The sequence below is a fragment of the Schistocerca gregaria genome, chromosome 6, assembly GCF_023897955.1.
Source record: "Schistocerca gregaria isolate iqSchGreg1 chromosome 6, iqSchGreg1.2, whole genome shotgun sequence".
NCBI lineage: Eukaryota > Metazoa > Arthropoda > Insecta > Orthoptera > Acrididae > Schistocerca > Schistocerca gregaria.
Genome location: NC_064925.1, coordinates 246,513,357 through 246,533,745, shown reverse-complemented (window position 1 = coordinate 246,533,745; position 20,389 = coordinate 246,513,357). Strand labels below are relative to the sequence as shown.

Below are 20,389 nucleotides of genomic sequence, written 5' to 3'. Positions count from 1 at the left end.
TCCGTCCGACCGATGCGAGGTAACTGCGCCGTATTATGGGGACGCTACACCTAAACAAACATCGAAACACACGACATCAGCCTACTACGGTGCACGGAAGAGAGAGTGTTACTGCTAACGAGGCTCATCACATCCACAAGAAAACCTAAATCGCTCAAGGTAGAAGAATCTTTTTACCCATTCTCCAAGTGTACAAGTTAGGTGGGTCGACATCATATTCCTGTCATGTGACGCACATGCCGTCACCAGTGTCGTATAGAATATATCAGACGTGTTTTCCTGTGGAGGAATCGGTTGACCTATGACCTTGCGATCAAATGTCTGCGGTTCCCGTTGGAGAGGCACATCCTTTCGTCTACTAATCGCACGGTTTTGCGGCGCGGTCACAAAACAAAGACACTAAACTTATTACAGTGAACAGAGACGTCAATGAACGAACGGACAGATCATAACTTCGCGAAAATAAAGAAAGTAAACTTTTCACATGAGGGAAGACTTGAACCAGAACCTCTCGTTCCGCAGCTGCTCAAGCTAACCACGGGACCACGGCGCTCCTGAGTTCACATGATCCTTGATGTTGCCTATCTTGCGCATGGACTACTCAGTTTGTATATTTTGCTTATTTTTTTCATAGTTCCACACAACTTCTTCCTGTTTTCTCGATTGATCTGCGTTCAGTTTTTCAAGGCCTATCCACTGTGTCAACTTATAACTAAATCTGAGGGGGTTGCGATGGGAAGGTTCTCTTGTAAGCACTATAGGACTGAACATTTGAGGTCATTAGTGCCCTAGACTTAAAACTACTTAAACCTAACTAACCTAAGGACATTACATACATCCATGCCCGAGGCAGGATTCGAACCTGCGATCGCAGCAGCCGCGTGGTTCGGGACTGAAGCGCCTAGAACCGCTCGGCCACCGCGGCCAGCAGGAAGTATCTATTTGTGATGCATTCCAGGAGGAGAATCCTGCCAATGAAATATCTTTCAGTTACACCCGCAAGGAAAGCTTACGCTCTGGCCCTCTCAGATTCCCTTTAAACTTGTAGGATGTGAAGGTCAGTGTCCTGACATCAGTTTCCGAAAGCATTACGACACGGTTCTCAAAAAAGCTGGAAAAAATCTGTCTTTCCAGAAATTAAGACTTTGCAGCACTGCTAAATGCAAAATATTTCGTGCAGCTTAACAGAGCCGCAGTTAACTGAACTGAAACCAAAGGTGCTTATCGTAGATGTCTTATAATCCTGAAATCGATTATTCTGTTTTCGGTAGTAGCAGCATTTTTTTACTTCTATTTGAACTCTATTTTTATAGTAACAGGATAATATTATTGTCTTGCCTGCTCACGCCACTCATGTCGTACATTTTTTTTTTGCGGACTTTGCTCTGTGGTAGTTTACTGGTGAATTAATGAAAGCTGTGATCGTTGGTACACAGCAACCAAAGAGCCTGTGAAAATGGTATCGATAACGATACCACAGCTATCAAAACAAAAATTAAACGGCTAAAACGGTCACCCATTTGCAGTTGCAGGTTACCTATCTAACAGTTTCCAGGGGCAACAAAAATTAGATTTTCAGTATTTCATATAATATTGACTGAATCTAAATATTGAGAATGTTGTGATATTCTACTACAGTCTTACGTTACAAAATGGTTCAAATGGCTCTGAGCAGTATGGGACTTAATTTCTGAGGTCATCAGTCCCCTAGAACTTAGAACTACTTAAACATAACTAACCTAAGAACATCACACACATCCACGTCCAGGCAGGATGCGAACCTGCGACCGTAGCGGTCACGCGGTTCCAAACTGAAGCGCTTAGAACCGCACGGCCACACCGGCCGGCCTTACGTTACAACTTTAACACAATAGGACAAGTGTGAAAATTAAAAACTATGTTCATGTCTCGAGAAAGCATAACTGACCGAGCGCAGATTACCCAGACCATAGTTATCTAGTATTTTAGAATAAGAACACTTTAACATAATTTCAAAATTTTTGAAACTTTATCTGGGTGAAGCCTCGTACTCGCAGGACATAATGAAAGGAAAAAAAGTTTATCGCTTACTACATTCTCGCCATTGTTGCAGTGAAATTTCAGCGTCAGGTACGACATTTTGACTGAGTGTTACTTCTGTACTCCCAACTCTACTCTCAACGCATTTCGGAGACAGTATTCACCTACGCCACTGAATGTACCTGAAAAAGTATATCATTGTACGACACATAGTTCAGAAAATGTGTGTGAAAAACTATCTTTTTTTTTATAACGGCACTGCTTTAGACATGGGAGATCGTTCTTTAACCTCATCAGTCCTCAGATTAGACTTTGACATGAACAGCTTACATTATTGTTTTTCGCGCAGTTCGGAGACGAAATAAGGCTAAAATACTAAATTTAAAAAACTGTTGGTATTCATTAAAATATTATGGCATTTAACATATATGCTGCATCGGGACTGAAATGCTGCTAATAAATGATACTGCGTGAAGAGTTTGATAGAGCACTGAAAGACGCAAGTCGAAACAAGGCCCCGGGAGTAGACAATATTCTATCAGAACTACTGAAAGCCTCGGGAGAGCCAGTCCTGACAAAACTCTACCATCTGGTGAGCAAAATGTATGAGACAGGCGAAATACCCTCAAACTTCAAGAAGAATATAATAATTCCAATCCCAAAGAAAGCAGGCGTTGACAGATGTGAAAATTACCGAACTATCAGTTTAATAAGTCACGGCTGCAAAATACTAACGCGAATTCTTTACAGGCGAATGGAAAGACTGGTAGAAGCCGACCTCGGGGAAGATCAGTTTGGATTCAGTAGAAACATGGGAACACGTGAGGCAATACTGACCCTACGACTTATTTAAGAAGCTAGATTAAGAAAAGGCAAACCTACGTTTCTAGCATTTGTAGACTTAGAGAAAACGTTTGACAATTTTGACTGGAATAATCTCTTTCAAATTCTGAAGGTGGCAGGGGTAAAATACAGGGACCGAAAGGCTATTTACAAGTTGTACAGAAACAAGGGAAGCAGTGGTTGGGAAGGGAGTGAGACAGGGTTGTAGCCTCTCCCCGATGTTCAATCTGTATATTAAGCAAGCAGTAAAGGAAACAAAAGAAAAATAAGGAGTAGGTATTAAAAACCATGGAGAAGATATAAAAACTTTGAGGTTCGCCGATGAGATTGTAATTCTGTCAGAGACATCAAAGGACTTGGAAGGGCAGATGAAAGGAGGATATAAGATGAACATCAACAAAAGCAAAACGAGGATAATGGAATGTAGTCGAATTAAGTCGGGTGATGCTAAGGGTATTAGATTAGGAAATGAGACAGTTAAAGTAGTAAAGGAGTTCTGCTATTTGGGAAGCAAAATAACTGATGATGGTCGAAGGAGAGAGATATAAAATGTAGACTGGCAATGGGAAGGAAAGCGTTTCTGAAGAAGAGAAATTTGTTAACATCGAGTATAGATTTAAGTGTCAGGAAGTCGTTACTGAAAGTATATGTATGGAGTGTAGCCATGTATGGAAGTGAAACATGGACGATAATTAGTTTGGACAAGAAGAGAATAGAAGCTTTCGAAATGTGGTGCTACAGAAGAATGCTGCAGATTAGATGGGTAGATCAGATAACTAATGTGGAGGTACTGAATAGGATTGGTGAGGAGTCTGTGGCACAACTTGACTAGAAGAAGGGTTCGGTTCGTAGGACATGTTCTGAGGCATCAAGGGATCACCAATTTAGTATTGGAGGGCAGCGTGGAGGGTAAAAATCGTAGAGGGAGACCAAGAGATGAATACACTAAGCAGATTCAGAGGGATGTAGGCTGCGGTACGTACTGGGAGATGAAGCTTGCTCAGGATAGAGTAGCATGGAGAGCTTCATCAAACCAGTCTCAGGGTTGAAGACCACAACAACAACAACATCTTTTGAGAGTGAGCCGTGGTAAAAATGCTGTTTTGAAGAGCGCGCCGCAGCGCGTAGTGTGAAGCAGTCACCCTCCGTTTCTGGCGGTGGCGCCGCTGTGGCAATTGCAGCGTTGGTGTCTCCCTCTGGTGGGAAAGGGGAAAGTTTGCCTGTTCACGTGCATTTAATGGTCGCTATGAGCTCGTCTGTCTGGGGTGCGGCTGGGCGAGTCTGGAGTCAGTCTGGGGTCAGTCTCTCGTCCCCAGCTTGCTAGTCTCGTCTCTAGTCCGAATTTGAGGCGCAGTGAGAGAACTCAACGAGTGGTCGCCCCGTCGGGGGCTTAGTTCCTGCATCTGGGACTGCGCGTTAGGCCTCCAGTCTGCTCGAGTTGCTCGGGCAACGGTCATTGGCGGTTGGATCGATCGGTTGGTCGGTCGCGCACTGAGACACGAGATGACTTGCCGTCTTGAGCGTCGGCGCATGTGAGCCCAGTGGGCCACGCCGTATAGCGAGGGGTAGTGGCTTCGCGGCCGACACGAGAGCAACAGGAGTCAACCCACGACATCGGTCTGGCCGGTGCGAGCTGCGACGCCATGAGGCGGGAGATCGGCGCGCCTTCCTGCGTCCGTTGAAGTAGTCGCCCTCCGTTCGGGAGAGCGTTTTGAGGGTGCCGCGCCAGTCGCCAGAAATCGCAGTTTATTAGAAGTTAAGTGACTGGTGATATGTTGTTTCATTTACTTGTTATATTCTACTTGTTTTCTTGGTGAGGTCGCCAGCCGCTTTGTTTTGGGGTCGTCCCACCATTCTCCTCCGTTTGCCCACCCGCGGGAAGGTGGTGATTTATGAATTGGCTGGTCCGTTGTTCCCTTGTGGAGTAGGGGCGGGTTAGAGCAACCTGCGGTTCGGGTTGTTCGGTAATCTCCCTATCAATCTGCCGTACGTTAATAGCTGCCTCTGTCATGTCTGTCGGATTCGGTGTGTTAACGAATGTATTGATGGAAGTGTAACGGTCTAATTCCTGAAATATGTTTTTTTATGTTGCCTATCATCTTGAGACGCGGTATATGTGTACTGTGGAGCATGTTTGGCCAACCTTGTATAATTTTATGTAAGATTGCATTTCATGGGCTTTTATTTAAATGGTCATATTAGTATATAAAGTTGCCACCCTTCCACCTTAAGACTTTTCTTAGAAGTTAAAATCAAGTTGCACCTTCGGTGGCAAAGTTGATATTTTAGTTGTTAGTGTTTTGTACCATTTCCATCCCACGTACGGGGTGCATAGTTTGTGTGCTTGTGTGAATTGTTAAAACTTTTACTTTAAGGTAATCTGGTGTGTTGCAGATTTGCACCAGTGTAGTGTTGCAGAGGTTGTTGTGAGCGGTCGTGACTACGGTCGTGTCAAAAGAGAACGGCAAGGTTCTGAGCCCGAAAGCTCATATATTCAAAAATTTGTTTCTTTCTGCCTCTGAATAAATTGTAACTTGATATTTAGAGGGTGCTTTCTGCTTATAATTTTAAATCAGTTTCTTAAAAAAAGCTTTTTGGAATAAAATTCACATTTGTAAAAAGCAATTTCATTTTGATTTCATCAGTTACTCCCTGGCAACTACTTCCACGCTCACAATGTTCTTGATGAATCGCTAGTAAATAAAGTAAATTCTGAAGAAAAGATTTTGAAAGTAAATTCACGGTTCAGAGAGATTTCTTTGATGGAATTTGTTTACAAACTGAGAACTAAAATAGGAGGACGATAGTGCATGTTGGTTGATGGTGACGGTCATTCAAGACGATTGTGACGAAAAATAAGAGGACAAAAGCTTCACAAGTCATTGCAGAAGTGCATGTGGCACTCGCGAATCCTGTCAGCACCAAAACAACACGATGGGAGGTCCACATGCAGGGAACTGAAGTGCCAGCAGTATTTCCAAATCCACTCATCAGTGACGCAAATACGCGTAACAGGAAAACATGGTGCCGAAGCCACAAAACCTGAACTGTGATGCAATGAGCCGGCCTGGATGGCCGAGCGGTTCTAGGCGCTACAGTCTGGAACTGCACGACCGTTACGGTCGCAGGTTCGAATCTTCCCTCGGGCATGGATGTGTGTGATACCCTTACGTTTGTTGGGTTTAAGTAGTTCTAAGTTCTAGGGGACTTATGACCTTAGAAATTAAGTCCCATAGTGCTTAGAGCCATTTGAACCATTTTTTGATGCAATGGAAGAAAGTCATTTTGTCGGATGAGTCTTGTTGCACACCGTTCCCATCTTCCGGCCGAGTTAATGTCCCTAGAGTGAAACATGGTGGGGGTTCGGTGACGGTTTGGGCATACATATCGTTGTTTCCCTTGGGCTCCTCGGTTACTGTGCAAAGTCACATTACTGCCAAGTATTATGTGAGTATTTTGGCTGATCGGGCCCAACGTTTGTTCAGCAATGGTGATGCTGTGTTCGTTGCAGTAGGGCTGAGCACATTGAAGAATCGCTGGCGACGAAATTACTGGCTAGCCTGTTATCAGTGTCACAGCCACTCTGGTGGCCTTGGGTGAGGCGTTCTGGCACGTGTCCCCAGACAGCTGGCACGATGCGGCGCCAAGCTTCGGTATGCCGGCGTCACGCCCTCGGCCGCTGCTGCAGGACCCGGTGGCGCCTGTTTACGTATGCCGGGGACTCCTCAGAGCGTTCGCGGCGAGGCAGTCGAACGACGCATGCGCGGACCGAGGCCGAGACGGCTGCCAGTCACTGCGGCGCGCTCCACGCTCCGGAGAGCAAGTGGGGCGTGGCGTGGCGCTCCGTGGAGCAGCTGACGGTGCCACTGACTCGGGCCTCCGGCCTCCGCTGCAAAAGCGGCAGTTATCGTTACGCTTATCGCTCTTCTTATCAGTTCTATGCGGCCTACTGCGACGTCCTCCCTGGCGCCTTAACTCATGTTCTATCAAGCCGCACATTTGTCTACTCATTGTATTTCACATATTACTTTCCTCGCCAATTCTACATCTGTATCATGCTCCGCAAGCCACCTAACGCTGTGTATCGGAGGTTACTTCTGGTACCACTAACTGATCCCCCATACCCTATTCTACACAGTAATGATGCGCTGGAGGAATGATTATCCGTAAGTCTCTGTATTAGCTCTAACTTCTCTAATTTTCTCGTTTTTCTTCATATCAATTTCAGTACAGCATATGATCTTTCTACTATTTGTTGTATGTGGTCATTCCAGTTTTTTTACTGTTTCTAATAATTTGGCATCAATGTGTGTGTGTATATTGGCCACGACATTTTGATAGATGATTGTTGCAGGGTCTTTGTGTTAATGGGTTGCATTTTTTCATATGACTTGTCAAGCCAATGGCAGCACGGCATCTCTTGCCGCAGTTGTCACAAGTGTATCTGGCTGCTGAGGCAGGAGCAGTGGTAGCATTGCGAAGCTTTTTCTGCCTTAATCTGTCTAACAAGCCTTCATCATGCTTCGACATTTCAGATGATATATCATCACGCCACTCTGGTCTCATGCTAGCCCGTGCCTGCCATCTGTTTGTGTCGATTCCAAAGCTCTCCATATATCGTTTACAGGAGTCATTGAACCTCAATACAGGACGTCCTACAGCTCTTTTGGCTATAGAGATCTCTCCAAGCATCACCTCACGTGGTACTCTGTCAGGATGCATACGGTGGACGTGTCCTAGCCAGCCGAGTCGTCTCTGCTTCTAGATAGCTGCAATACTGTTGCACTTAGTTTTAGCAGTTTCGTTGGTCACTCGGTGCTTCCACGTTACTCCGAGGATGGATCTCAGGCACCGCATGTGGAAAGCATTAAGGCGACGTTCTTGTTTGGCATAGGTAGTCCATATTTCCGATGCATTCAAAAGGATGCTGAGGACGCAAGTTTGATATACAACACATTTGGTGGTCAAAGAGACTTTTTTGTTTTTCCAAACACTCATAGAGAGTTTGCGAAAAGTTGTCGCAGCTCTCCCAATGCGACCATCAATTTCCTTGTCAACACACATATTTGATTCTAAAGTAGATCCAAGATAGCAGCAGTTATCTACGACTTGCAGAGTAGTGCCATCTAGTATGATATTCGGCTTTGTGATAGCACCCTGAATCATAATTACTGTCTTACTACTGTTAACACTCGTCGAGAATAGGTGGCATGCTTGACTAAATCTTGATACTAGCTTTTGCAGCTCTTCTGCATAAATTAAGGATAATGCTGATACGTGGTTCAACAACGTTCTTTTGAGCGGTTTGCGGTCGGCAATGCCTATATAAGACAACTAGTGTCTGGCGCAGTTGTTGGAACGGTTATTGCTGCTATAATGGCAGGTTATCCAGATTTAAGTGAGTTTGAACGTGGTATTATAGTAGGCGCACTAGCGATGGGACACAGCATCTCTGAGGTAGCGATGAAGTGGAGATTTTTCTGTACAACCGTTTCAAGACTCTATCGTGAATATCAGGAATCCTTAAAACATCAAATCTCCGACATCTCTGCGGCCGGCAAAAGATCCTGCAAGAATGGGATCAACGACGACTGAAGAGAATCGTTCAACGTGACAGAAGTGCAATCCGTTCGCAAATTGTTGCAGATTTCAGTGAAGGGCCATCAACAAGTGTCAGCGTGCGAACTGTTCAACGGAACATCATCGATATGGGCTTTCGGAGCCGAAGGCCCATGCATGTACCCTTGATGACTGCACGACACAAAGCTTTACGCCTCGCCTGGGCTCGTCAACACCGACATTGGACTGTTGATGACTGGAAACATGTTGCCTGGTCGGACGAGTCTCGTTTCAAACTGTGTCTAGCGGATGGACGTGTACTCGTATAGATACAGATTCATGAATCTATGGACCGTGCATGTCAGCAGGAGACTGTTCAAGCTGGTTGAAGGCTCTGTAATGGTGTGAGGCGTGTGGAGTTGGAGTGACATTGGACCCCTGATATATCTAGATACGACTCTGACAAGTGATACGTACGTATGTAAGCATCCTGTCTGATCACCTGCATCTATTCATGTTCACTGTGCATTCTGTCGGACTTAGGGAATTCCAGAAGATTGGTTCAAATGGCTCTGAGCACTAAGTGACGTAACAGCTGTGGTCATCAGTCCCCTAGAACTTTGAACTACTTAAACCTAACTAACCTAAGGACATCACACACATTCATGCCCGAGGCAGGATTCGAACCTGCGACCGTAGCAGTCGCACGGTTCCTGACTGCGCGCCTAGAACCGCGAGACCACCGCGGCCGGCCAATTCCAGGAGGACAATGCGGCACCCTACACGTCAAGAATTGCTATAGAGTGGCTTCAGGAACACTCTTCTCAGTTTAAACACTTCCACTGGCCACCAAACTCAGCAGACATGAACATTACTGAGCAAATCTGGGATGCCTTGCAATGTGATATTGAGAGTAGTTCTCCGTCCTGTCGTATTCTTACGGATTTATGGACAGTCCTACAGGATTCATGGTGTCAATCCCCTCCAGCACTACTTCAGACATTAGTCGAGTCCATTCGACATCGTGTTGCGGCACTTCTGCGTTTTTGAGGGAGGGGTCCTACATGATATTAGGCGGGTGTACCAGTTTCTTTGGCTCTTCAGCGTATATTGTAAGCAGTAACGGTCCTAACACACTTCCTTAGGATATTCCGGAAATTAGCTTTACATCTGTCGATTTTGTTCCGTTAAGAACGACCTGTTGAATTCTGTCTGTAAGGAAGCCTTGTATCCAGTCGCAAATCTGGTCCAATGCTCAGTAAGTTTGTATTTTTTTACTAATCAGCAGTGCGGGACAGTGTCAAATGCCTCACCGAAGTCGAGGAACACAGCGTCAACCTGAGCGCCAATATCTTCAGCACTATGGATCTCATGGAGGAACAGGAGGAGACCTGAGTTTCGCATCATCTGTTTGCGGATTCCATGTTCGTTTTTATAGAGGAGATTTTTGCTATCCAAGAACGTCATGGTTCAAGAGTATAAAATATCTTCCCTAATCGTACAACAGATTGACTTCAACGATATAGGCCTATAATTATATGTATCTGTCCTACGTTCCATCTTGAACATGGGAATGACTTGTCCTTTTTTTCCAGTCACTAGGTACCTTTCGTTGCTCCAGCGATCTACCATAAACTGCTGCTAGAAGGGAAGCAACTTCTTTTGCATCATCTCTGTAGATTCTTAGACGTATCTCACCTGGTCCCGATACCTTTCCGCTACAAAGCGTTTCTAGTTGTTTTTCTAAACAGCGACTAGTTACCTCAACTACTCAAATTGTTCAAATGGCTCGAAGCACTATGGGACTTCTCATCTGAGGTCATCAGTCCCCTAGACTTAGAACTACTTAGACCTAACTAACCTAAGGACATCACACACATCCATGCCCGAGGCAGGATTCGAACCTGCAACCGTAGCAGCAGCGCAGTTCCGGACTGAAACGCCTCGAACCGCTCGGTCACAGCAGCCGGCTTTCTCAACTACTGCCACTTCGGAGTTCGCACGATGACAGGAAGTAGGAACCCTATCACGATCTTCTGCTGTGAAAGAGTTTCGGAATCCCGAAATCAGTCGGGGTTCTCTCTTATCTTCTGTTTCGTTGCCAGTATTGTCATTAAGTGAATGAATGTTGGATTCCGACCCGCTAACATAAGACAAAAACCTCAGATCTGTTTACAAAATTTTACTTTCAAATTCATTGAACGCTTCTCTCAATGCTCTCCTTACGCTCATTTTGCTTTCTTCAGCTTTTGTTTGTTACCTAGGTTTTTTACTTTTTTGGAATCTGGGATGAAGGTCTCCCTGTTTACTTTGTCTGCGAACGGCTTCTCAATCCCAGTCAGTCCACTTTATTTTCAGCAGGCACCGGTAACACCACATCTCAAAGACGTCGACACTGTTGTTTTCTGGTTTTCCCACAGTCGATTAATCATTTCCCCAAATGCTGTGATGCAGACGTACACACCGAGCGAGGTGGTGCAGTGGTTAGTACACTGGGCTCGCATTCGGGAGGACGACGGTTCAGACCCGCGTCCTGATTTATATTTTACGTGATTTCCTTAAATCGCTTCAAGCAAATGGCGAGATGGTTCCTTTGAAAGGGCACGGTCGACTTCCCCATCCTGCGCTAAGCCGATGGGACCGATGACCTCGCTGTTTGGTCCCATCCCCCGAATCAATCAATCAGCCAACCAGAGGTACATTTGGCGAGAACTGCTTCCTATACTTTTGCACGTTCGCTTCTTGTGTCCTACCTGCTATGTCCATGAGGCCCTGATTTCCTTGGAGATATGAGATCCGCCCCCCCCCCCCCCCCCCATGAACCATGGACCTTGCCGTTGGTGGGGAGGCTTGCGTGCCTCAGCGATACAGATGGCCGTACCGTAGGTGCAACCACAACGGAGGGGTATCTGTTGAGAGGCCAGACAAACGTGTGGTTCCTGAAGAGGGGCAGCAGCCTTTTCAGTAGTTGCAGGGGCAACAGTCTGGATGATTGACTGATCTGGCCTTGCAACATTAACCAAAACGGCCTTGCTGTGCTGGTACTGCGAACGGCTGAAAGCAAGGGGAAACTACAGCCGTAATTTTTCCCGAGGACATGCAGCTTTACTGTATGATTAAATGATGATGGCATCCTCTTGGGTAAAATATTCCGGAGGTAAAATAGTCCCCCATTCGGATCTCCGGGCGGGGACTACTCAGGAGGATGTCGTTATCAGGAGAAAGAAAACTGGCGTTCTACGGATCGGAGCGTGGAATGTCAGATCCCTTAATCGGGCAGGTAGGTTAGAAAATTTAATAAGGGAACTGGATAGGTTAAAGTTAGATATAGTGGGAATTAGTGAAGTTCGGTGGCAGGAGGAACAAGACTTCTGGTCAGGTGACTACAGGGTTATAAACACAAAATCAAATAGGGGTAATGCAGGAGTAGGTTTAATAATGAATAGGAAAATAGGAATGCGGGTAAGCTACTACAAACAGCATAGTGAACGCATTGTTATGGCCAAGATAGATACGAAGCCCACACCTACTACAGTAGTACAAGTTTATATGCCAACTAGCTCTGCAGATGATGAAGAAATTGAAGAAAAGTACGATGAAATAAAAGAAATTGTTCAGATAGTGAAGGGAGACGAAAATTTAATAGTAATGGGTGACTGGAATTCGAGTGTAGGAAAAGGGAGAGAAGGAAACATAGTAGGTGAATATGGATTGGGGCTAAGAAATGAAAGAGGAAGCCGCCTAGTAGAATTTTGCACAGAGCACAACTTAATCATAGCTAACACTTGGTTTCAGAATCATGAAAGAAGGTTGTATACGTGGAAGAACCCTGGAGATACTAAAAGGTATCAAATAGATTATATAATGGTAAGACAGAGATTTAGGAACCAGGTTTTAAGTTGTAAGACATTTCCAGGGGCAGATGTGGACTCGGACCACAATCTATTGGTTATGACCTGTAGATTAAAACTGAAGAAACTGCAAAAATGTGGGAAATTAAGGAGATGGGACCTGGATAAACTGAAAGAACCAGAGGTTGTACAGAGTTTCAGGGAGAGCATAAGGGGACAATTGACAGGAATAGGGGAAAGAAATACAGTAGAAGAAGAATGGGTAGCTCTGAGGGATGAAGTAGTGAAGGCAGCAGAGGATAAAGTAGGTAAAAAGACGAGGGCTGCTAGAAATCCTTGGGTAACAGAAGAAATATTGAATTTAATTGATGAAAGGAGAAAATATAAAAATGCAGTAAATGAAGCAGGCAAAAAGGAATACAGACGTCTCAAAAATGAGATCGACAGGAAGTGCAAAATGGCTAAACAGGGATGGCTAGAGGACAAATGTAAGGATGTAGAAGCTTATCTCTCTAGGGGTAAGATAGATACTGCCTACAGGAAAATTAAAGAGACCTTTGGAGAGAAGAGAACCACGTGTATGAATATCAAGAGCTCAGATGGCAACCCAGTTCTAAGCAAAGAAGGGAAGGCAGAAAGGTGGAAGGAGTATATAGAAGGTTTATACAAGGGTGATGTACTTGAGGACTATATTATGGAAATGGAAGAGGATGTAGATGAAGACGAAATGGGAGATACGATACTGCGTGAAGAGTTTGACAGAGCACTGAAAGACCTGAGTCGAAACAAGGCCCCCGGAGTAGACAACATTCCATTAGAACTACTGACGGCCTTGGGAGAGCCAGTCATGACAAAACTCTTCCAGCTGGTGAGCAAGATGTATGAGACAGGCGAAATACCCTCAGACTTCAAGAAGAATATAATAATTCCAATCCCAAAGAAAGCAGGTGCTGACAGATGTGAAAATTACCGAACTATCAGTTTAATAAGTCACAGCTGCAAAATACTAACGCGAATTCTTTACAGACGAATGGAAAAACTGGTAGATGCGGACCTCGGGGAGGATCAGTTTGGATTCCGTCGAAATGTTGGAACACGTGAGGCAATACTGACCTTACGACTTATCTTAGAAGAAAGATTAAGAAAAGGCAAACCTACGTTTCTAGCATTTGTAGACTTAGAGAAAGCTTTTGACAAAGTTGACTGGAATACTCTTTTTCAAATTCTAAAGGTGGCAGGGGTAAAATACAGGGAGCGAAAGGCTATTTACAATTTGTACAGAAACCAGATGGCAGTCATAAAAGTCGAGGGGCATGAAAGGGAAGCAGTGGTTGGGAAAGGAGTGAGACAGGGTTGTAGCCTCTCCCCGATGTTATTCAATCTGTATATTGAGCAAGCAGTAAAGGAAACAAAAGAAAAATTTGGAGTAGGTATTAAAATTCATGGAGACGAAGTAAAAACTTTGAGGTTCGCCGATGACATTGTAATTCTGTCAGAGACGGCAAAGGACTTGGAAGAGCAGTTGAACGGAATGGACAGTGTCTTGAAAGGAGGATATAAGATGAACATCAACAAAAGCAAAACGAGGATAATGGAATGTAGTCAAATTAAATCGGGTGATGCTGAGGGAATTAGATTAGGAAATGAGACACTTAAAGTAGTAAAGGAGTTTTGCTATTTAGGAAGTAAAATAACTGATGACGGTCGAAGTAGAGAGGATATAAAATGTAGACTGGCAATGGCAAGGAAAGCGTTTCTGAAGAAGAGAAATTTGTTAACATCGAATATAGATTTATGTATCAGGAAGTCGTTTCTGAAAGTATTTGTTTGGAATGTAGCCATGTATGGAAGTGAAACATGGACGATTACTAGTTTGGACAAGAAGAGAATAGAAGCTTTCGAAATGTGGTGCTACAGAAGAATACTGAAGATAAGGTGGATAGATCACGTAACTAATGAGGAGGTATTGAATAGGATTGGGGAGAAGAGAAGTTTGTGGCACAACTTGACTAGAAGAAGGGATCGGTTGGTAGGACATGTTTTGAGGCATCAAGGGATCACAAATTTAGCGTTGGAGGGCAGCGTGGAGGGTAAAAATCGTAGAGGGAGACCGAGAGATGAGTACACTAAGCAGATTCAAAAGGATGTAGGTTGCAGTAGGTACTGGGAGATGAAGAAGCTTGCACAGGATAGAGTAGCATGGAGAGCTGCATCAAACCAGTCCCAGGACTGAAGACAACAACAACAACATGAGATCCGCGTTTCAGTGTTGACGAAGTTCCTCGTAAAATTACAGGCGTATTTTGACAAAGAGGCAACAACTTTTATTGGCATTTTGTACGGCACTGACTATTACTCACTGACAGGATGTCTTCTTGTAGATATTGTAATGTGCCCATCCTCTGCTGTGTGCTCAGTGATTTGTCGTCAGACCCGACGTTTTGTTTTGAAGTGACGTTTGTTTTGAAGTGAGTTGCATCGAATGATACATCCAAATAGGGAAATCTGAAGTTTTACTTATCTGATTATCTTGACGTTGGCTTCGTTGTCTTCTTTGGAGGCATGATGACGTACGCAGGTCCCCTTCTAATACGGAGAAAATTAAGTGGTGAATAGATTGTGAAAATAGGGCAATTCTCGAAGTACTGAATGAGGTATCTGAACTTTTAAAAATCTGGATACTGAAACTTTTGACTCATTACGAAGGCACAGTCTGAGCTAACAATACGCAGGTAGAGAAGATGTCACCCGTTGATAGTACAGTAAAATAATATTAATTAATGTATTACATTAGCACTTCCTCATACGATACATATTTCTGTAGTCAACGCCAAGCGACGGATGATGTGGTGTAAAGAGCGACGTTACTGGATAATGAATGACTGGAAAAGCGTGACTTAGAATGATGGCTCACGCTATACCCTGTGATAACCTGATGGAAGGGTTTGCTCTGGGAGAACGTTACCTGGTATCATTCTTAGTGTCTTCAGTGCAATACGGAAAAAAGGAAGGAAGGAAGGAAGGAAGATTAAGCCGGCCGCTGTGGCCGAGCGGTTCTGGGCGCTTCAGTCCGGAATGGCGCTGCTGCTACGGTCGCAGGTTCGAATCCTGCCTCGGGCATGGATGTGTGTGCTGTCCTTAGGTTAGTTAGGTTTAAGTAGTTCTAAGTCTAGAGGACTGATGACCTCAGATGTTAAGTTCAACAGTGCTTAGAGCCAATTGAACCATTTTTGAAGGAAGATTAGAATTTAACGACGCGGTCTTTGGAGACGGAGCGCTAGCTCGGGTTACAAAAGCATGGGGAAAGAAATCGGTCGTGTCTTTTGCAAAAGGATCGCACCAGAGTTTGTCTGGCGCTCTGGCGGTACATACGGAGATGACGGTAAGCCTAAATGTGGACGACCGGAGGGGGATTTGGACCGTCGGCCTCCCGAATGCGAGTCCAGCGTGCTAACCAGAGCGCCACCTCGCTCGGTGTGAGGTACGGAGGAGGTGGCGGGACAGTATAGGCGTAGTTTTCAAGGCTGGGCCGTGGTCCTGGTACTGCGCTTAAGAAAACATTAAATGCTGAATGATATGAAACCATGTTACAGTATTGTGTACTGGATACAAGAAGAAACACGTCGATCACAATGATGGACTGTATCAGCATGACAATGCACCTTGCCGTAGATCAGCTTCTGTGAGGCAGTGGTTTGCATGTGGGCAACGATATTCCTCAAGTAGTCTGTCCTGCTCAGAGTCGCAACCTGAAAACAGCGAAACAGCTTTGAGATGAGTTAGGACGTCGGCTTGACTCCCGACGCCAACGTTTAACATCACTACCTTCTCTCCTTTCGTCTCTCGAGGAAAAATGGGCTGCAATTCCTCCACACGTACATTCAGACACTTCTTTGAAAGCACTCCCAGCAGAGTTAAGCATTATAACGGCCAAGGGTGGTTGCACCCCATATTAACGTCCACTAATATGTGTCCCGATACTTTCGACCAGATAGTGTGTATTTAATCACGTGATATGTTGTTGTTAACATAAACTCATTTAGAAGAAACTGCAACATTCATGAAATGAAGACTACACGGAAAAATGATGCACTCTGGTATAACACTTCCTTGAGCATTGTACAGAATGGTGGGCACTACTCAGCAGGCTTTAGTCCAGTAGAACTGATAAAAACTGAGTAATTAACCCCAGAGTCGAAAGATTTTCTAGTGTCATACTCCTTCTACTGTGTTCAGGAGTTCATCGCAACAGAAGAAATTTTCTCTGCACTGAGTTATTTATTCGTATTCTCTATGTTTTTTTCGTGTTTTATTACTTCTTTCATTCTTTCGTTTATAAATTTTCTAATCAGCATTCTGTTAACTATGTACAGACTCGCTGAATGATTAAGTAGCTTTGGCTCGCATGGATCTATGAAACCTGATAGATACGTAGCACTCCATGTTCAGGCCACAAGTGGCCTATCGCGACCATCCGACCGCCGTGTCATCCTCAGAAGAGGATGCGAATAGGAGAGACGTGTGGTCAGCACACCGCTCTTCCGGTCGTTATGATGGTATTCTTGACCGGAGCCGCTACTATTCAGTCGAGTAGCTGGTCAATTGGCATCACGAGGCTGAGTGCACCCCGAAAAATGGCAACAGTGCAGGGCGGCCTGGATGGTCACCCATCCAAGTGCCGGCCACGCCCGACAGCGCTTAACTTCGGTGATCTGATGGGAACCGGTGTATCCACAGCGGCAAGGTCGTTGCCACTGATAAGTCAGTAAATACAAAATAAATATCTGTGTGGACTGAGCCTGAGCTTCTTCTCTAATACCTCGACGGCGACGGGACGCTACTCCGTCATCTTGTTTCTTTCCTTCCTCCGATACTTGTCAGAGTACAGCGAGACGTTTCTAGGTGGACGTGCGTCAGAATACGTGTGATGAGGGAGAGAGGTGGAAGCAAGTTTGTAGTTTATAGACTCTCGCTAGGCGCCGAGTGCACTCCTTTCTGTACCGGTTGCGTTAGATCCCGTATTCATGCATGCAATGGGAAGCCCTCCTTGATAAATGGACGCATCATTAACATTGCGTGCTGTCAGCAGATGCGATCAAAGATGCACAAGGCCATGGCGTCACCGCTCTGGTCTGTGAATGCAGGATTGCTCATTACCCCGCGCGGATGTTTTACTGACGGCGGCGTCCGGCAGTCGTGCTGGGGGAATCCGAGTAGCACTTTAACCGGCCTCGTTGAATACTAATGAACATACGGTACCACTCGCGTATTAAACGACTACCGCCAGCCGTCATACGTCTCAGGAAACCAGGGGCAATAAACACAGCTATGAAGACGTAGGATCTCCTTATTCCGACTTTAAAGACGGCATTATACCACTCCTATCTTACATCCAGATGGCATCTGAAAGATTTAAGCTTTTATCGTTGACAATTAGCGACGTTACTTTCCATCCGACAGTGACTTGTAAACGCCTGCATATTTCGCCAGCGTCTTGTGTAAACGTAGCACTATAAGTATCCAGTCCACAATGTTTAAGTCTGTATAAAGCGCCAGAAAGAGAAAGATGTTTCAAAGAAGACAGTATTCTCAGTATCGGCGACAAACCAAGTAAATTTCACGTGTCGAGGGACATGAAATTTTGTGCCAGACGGAGATTCGAACCCTTATACCACGCTCCTCGCGAGTACTCGCCTTAGCCAGTACGCCCTTTTTATTAACTATTACTATCGCCGTCTTCTTCCTCTGCAGGCCCTCCTTGCGGTCACCAGTTCAGCCATTCTTTAGTATCGATTTCAGATCGACGAGTTTCTTCTAGGAAGTCGTCCTGGAATCGAAGCAGTTTCTTTTGCCCATCCAACGGGAAGCTGACTTTGTACAATGAAAAGAAATATTCCTCACCGGGTCTTATGTGGTACAGTTGTTTTGTGTACTGTGATAATAACGTCCACACATCTGGTTGAGGTATGACTTAAGAAATCTTTAAAATAAATTTAAATGTACGTAAATCGTGTGTAGGTAGAAATAATAGCAACTGGCATCTTTCTGTAAAGTCTGAATGAAACGAATTACGCTACAACGTGCTTTGATCATTTAAATATCCAGTTTTGGAGTGATACTAAAATTCAAAAGAAAGATAATTTTAGAATAACTGATAGCCTAAAATGGAATACCCACTTTCTCTTTAATGAACTTAAAATCAGAAAAGAACAAGAAAAACAGAAAAGAAGATTTTTGTCTCTTACATTGCGCTATGGAATACAGATATAATAAAAATGAAGTAATAATAAAGGATTTTTGAAAAACATTACTATTGACATAAAACCCTATTTTGATACAAATGAAAACAATCGATCGCTTTTTCCAAGGCTTGAAGCAAAGAGAGACTTCCACATCTTCGGTGATTTAAAATGTCAAGTATTGATCTGTTTACTCTTTTCATACTAGAATGTCCCGGTGGTAGTATATTTTGAAATCTGTTTGGTGCGGTGTGTGCATCAAGTCAAACTAGTGCCATACTCAGGGAATGAGCTTAGGGGAGCAGACGCAGGAAACATGCATAGCCGTTCCAGGTAACGTCCTAGTGGAGGTGATTCGCCGTGGACTTCCTCGGACCTGTTATTTACTCTTAAGTGTTTATCTGTGTCGTGTGAATGACTATAACGAATACTTTTGCGATGTAGTGGTGGATTTGTGATGTTACGGATGGAAGGAAGGGAGAAGGTGAAAGCCAGTGCCGGGACATGGCATTCCCCTTCCGATTATAGCACGAAGTGGGTGCCGAGCTTAAAGTCCTCATCGAACGGAAGGATCGCCATCAACATGGTCACATGCCATCTCTTCATGGGACACTGCGGAGAGATTTCGAATTTAATCCTGAGCATTGTCTGGTTACCAGCCACGTATTCTTCCCTTTCCGGCCAGATAGTACCAAGGAACTCTTCATCCACCGCCAGGATCGAACTAGCATACATCCAAGTCGAGCGCCACCGCACATGCGTGCATCAGCCAACTCAGCTACGGAAGAGGGTATTGCAGAAGTTATCTCTGTGCACCAAAGTTATTTTGAATGTTGTGAAATGTACGACTCTCTTCCGTATTAAATTACTTACTATAATGCTGCATATTTGTTCTGGAGTTTATTAATTAATTTTTTTTTGGGTCTAATGCAGGAATCTATATCCACACTACTGGCCATAAAAATTTCTACACCACGAAGATGACGTGCTACAGACGCGAAATTTAACCGCCAGGAAGCAGATGCTGTGATATGCAAATGATTAGCTTTTCAGAGCATTCACAGAAGGTTGGCGCCCGTGGCGACACCTACAACGTGCTGATATGAGGAAAGTTTCCGACCGATTTCTCATACACAAACAGCAACTGACAGGCGCTGCCTGGTGAAACAATATTGTGAGGCCTCGCGTAAGGAGGAGAAATGCGTACCACCACCTTTCGGACTTTGATAAAGGACGGATTGTAGCCTATCGCAATTGCGGTTTATCGTACCGCGACATTGTCGCTCGCGTTGGTCGAGATCCAATGACTGTTAGCAGAATATGGAATCGGTGGCTTCAGGAGGATAATACGGCAATACGGAACACCGTGCTGGATCCCAACGGCCTCGTATCACTAGCAGTCGAGATGACAGGCATCTTATCCGCATGGCTGTAACGGATCGTGCAGCCACGTCTCGATTCCTGATTCAAAAGATGGGGACGTTTGCAAGACAACAACCATCTGCACGAACAGTTCGACGACGTCTGCAGCAGCATGGACTATCAGCTCGGAGACCGTGGCTGCGGTTACCCTGGACGCTGCATCACAGACAGGAGAGCCCGCGATGGTGTACTCAACGACGAACCTGGGTGCACGATTGGCAAAACGTCATTTTTTCGGATGAATCCAGGTTCTGTTTACAGCATCATGATAGTCGCATCCGTGTTTGGCGACATCGCGGTGAACGCAGATTGCAAGCGTGAATTCGTCATCGCCATACTGGCGCATCACCCGGCGTGATGGTATGGGGTGGCATTGGGTACACGTCTCGGTCACCTCTTGTTCGCATTGACGGCGCTTTCAACAGTGGACGTTACATTTCAGATGTGTTACGACCC

At 44.8% G+C, this 20,389-nt stretch overlaps 1 protein-coding gene and 1 pseudogene across 4 annotated transcripts in view; one reads left to right on the top strand and one right to left on the bottom strand.

The window, feature by feature from the left end:
• The window catches only part of LOC126278363 (uncharacterized), an 830,119-nt gene that overhangs the window by 301,977 nt on the left and 507,753 nt on the right, over positions 1 to 20,389 (top strand). The gene's annotated exons all lie outside the window — the stretch shown is intronic.
• On the bottom strand, positions 16,908 to 17,025 carry LOC126279244 (5S ribosomal RNA; annotated as a pseudogene).